The sequence below is a fragment of the Pyxicephalus adspersus genome, chromosome 4 (assembly GCF_032062135.1).
Source record: "Pyxicephalus adspersus chromosome 4, UCB_Pads_2.0, whole genome shotgun sequence".
Classification (NCBI taxonomy): Eukaryota; Metazoa; Chordata; class Amphibia; order Anura; family Pyxicephalidae; genus Pyxicephalus; species Pyxicephalus adspersus.
The window spans coordinates 71,745,162-71,748,650 of record NC_092861.1 but is presented as its reverse complement, the minus strand read 5'-3'; positions in this window follow the sequence as shown (position 1 = coordinate 71,748,650).

Here is a 3,489-nt window from a genome sequence, read left to right as displayed (position 1 = left end):
GACTCATGTGAGTGCACCACTGATCTTTATGCAGCCCTGTGGTATATGTCAAAGCTATATTTGGTGATCACTAGGAAACGCATGGAGACATTTCAACCAAACTTGCTATGTCCCACCATCACTCGGAAATGCATAGAGACATTTAAACCAATTTCCTGGGCATATGACACCGCTGACCCTTGTACAGCACTGTGGTATATGTCAGAGGTGTATAAATGTATAATAATAGTGTGTGACTGTGGGGGGACATTAGTGTGTTAGCCTCTCTGTACAGAGACTGATGGGTCTAGTGCAGTGTTTCATTGTACCGCACTATGGTATATGTCAGAACTATATAAATCTATATGTAAAATTGTATGTTTGTTGTGTGTATGTCATCACTAGGAAATGCATGGAGACATTTAAATTAAACTTGCCAGACATATGACTGAGACTCTTGTCAGTGCACCGCTGATCTTTGTACAGTGTTGAGGTATATGTCAAAGATATATTTGCATGTATGTATGTATGTATGTATGTGTGTATGTATTGCTCAGTGACAGTGCCTTTTGCTTATATATTTACATACTTATTTTTGGCGTAAAACGTAAGGCAATTGGCCGAGTGCAATCAAGGGCAAAAAAATGAAAACACAGTAGACAAGAAAATCAATATAAGATTGCAATAAATAAATACCCGGGCAATGCCAGGTAATCAGCTAGCATATATATATATATATATATATATATACTGTATATTTATATATATACTGTATATTTATATATATATATATATATATATATATATATAAATATATATCTTTCTGCCTTTATTTTCAAGTTGTCATCCTGCAAATAACATACTCCCTTTTCCAACTTAAGCTACGTACACACTTCCAATAATTATCGTTGGTAAACGAACGACGAACGATCCTGCACGATATCGGCGAACGATCGTATAGCACCGATCCTGTACATGCAGATAACGACACGATCGTTCGCAGATATTGTACACACAATAGATGCGATCATTTGAACGATACAGGAAGTGACGTGCACGACAGGAAGTGAACGAACGTTCGTTCATCACGCATGCTCAGACCATGGACGATCAATGAACGACCGTACACACGATAGATGGTAAACGATCGTCGTCCAATCCGATCCGCCGGTCCGGTCGTTCATTTTCAGCGACTATTCTCGTTCGTCGGCGTCGTTGGTTACTTTTTTTACGAACGATTTTTGACCAATCGATCGTTCGACGTTCGTTCGTCGTTCATTTCCAACGATAAAAATTGGAAGTGTGTACGCAGCTTTACTCCTCCATTGCATCAGTGGGGGAAGCCATGGTGGACTTCAAATATATCTGCCCTTGTATTATATCTATTATATGGTGGATGGATGTGACTCATAGCTTGCACAAAAAAGATATGTTTTTTTGTTCCCATCATGTTAAAGAACTGGTAAGTTTTAACATATAGTTTTTGGATAAGCCTTACATTTTTTCTGCCATTTAACTAGTGCGAGTTACTTAAGGTTAGTTAAAAAAAAAGTACTTTTATGGAAGATTTTGTTATATTATAGAAATTTTGTTTGAATGAACATTTTTTTATCTGCTGACACCAAATGATATATTGAATACGTTTAAGTAATGCGATGATGTGCCCCTGTGCCCCTATGCCCTCAGCAGCGTTCAAGACTAAGACATCTAGTGGAAGAAAGGACTGTTGTAGACCGCCCTGATCTGAAGGTACAATTTATCTTTTTATTTTTTCATTATGTTGTTTATGTGATTTAGGATGTATGCAATTTAAATACTGTTTACAATTGAAAATGAAGGATTGTGTGCTGTTTTTGTACATTTTTCTACTGGCCATCAGCAGCTGCAGGTTCCAACCTAGATTATTACCCCTCTGCCTCATTTCCAGAAAGCCTATATTTTCACATGACCCACAGTTCTTAGCTATGAGTGCTCAGAACTAAAAAAATTCAATTTACTAGGTCAAAACAGTCAAAACTTCAAATTTAGATTAAAAAAAAACTTGGGTGAAAACTTCTTGGTGAAAAAAAACTTTTTTTTAACATTCACACAATCTGATTACAATACGCTTGTCACTAAGAAAAACTCTGCTCCCTCAGCTTGCCAGTGTTGGGCTTCACCCTCATCCTCACCCCCAAGTATCATTCCTACAGTTCCTCCTCTGATGCTCTTCCTCTTTATGTAGTCCACCTACCACTACCTCCTACTGTAGTGGACACTTCCCATTAAAGTTCCACTTCCCACTAACACCTCCATAGATGCGAGGCAAATGATAAGGGTTTTTCTTCTCTTCCCCATGCTGCATTGCTGCTTCAAATCCAGTGTGGCTACTAACATGAAGATGAGCAGAATGACATCACTGATGCTGCTGTTTTCCCAGCTGACAAATATACAATAGTTGTTTCCTTAACAATTAACATACTAAGCTGAGGCCTGTAGAGTCTGGAAGTAATAGGAGTGTACTTCATTTTCCCCATTGCTTCTGCATTTTGACTTTGTATTTGTTATATAAATAATGATATCATAATATATTTTATGTGGTTTTGTTCATCTGAGGTTATGTTTACCTAAATTTAAGACCTGCAAGGACCAGAAGATTTTTATCACCTGATACATAAAACCTTAGAACTGCAGGATGATGTTCTTTCTTTATACTTCATTCTCTCTTTCTTTCTTTGTCTGACTGTATTTTTTCTTACTCATCATTTGGCAAAATAACTTAACAATAGTTTACACCCCTAAATCCTAAGGCTACATCTTCAAATCACCTTTTGCTAAATATGATCCGAAGAAGATTATATTAAGGCTGGACTCTCGGGTGAAACAATGGTCTCCGGTTGTTCTATAGCCTAAACAGAACTTAAAATTTGTACTTCAAAAATGTTGATCTTAAAAGGGGATATATCATGGTTTTTTTTAAAGTATACATGATGTGGTAAATTACCCTTGTGGGATCACCTTTTCTGGGCTAAAAGGTACTCTCAGACTGCAGGAGAGATTGATGAAGCTCACTGGAGACAGTAGATAAGGTTGAAACTGACCTGAAGTCAGTTTTATTAACCACCTGGGCGGTTAGCCCGAACCTGGTTAGGGGTAAGGAAACTTGCTACAAGCGTTTACCCCGTACCAGGTTCGGGGTAGCTAAAAATAGAAACAAGCGTTACGTTGCAATCCGATTGTCATATAACATTGTATGACAATCAGATTGCAACTGAAAAAAAAACACTTACCTTGTCCCCGCAGCTCCTCTGGAGACATCCGTCCTCTTCTGTCTTCTCCCAGCGTGTGCAGTGACTATCTCTGGGGTTTCCCCAGTGATGTCTGTGCATGCATCGGTGTGGGCGGGAGGCAGGGCGGGAAATTTAAATCACTTTGTGTTGGATTTAATACAAAATAGCTCTATTGAGTCCAAAACAAAGAAATCTTTATATAATATATATATATATATATATATATATATATATATATATA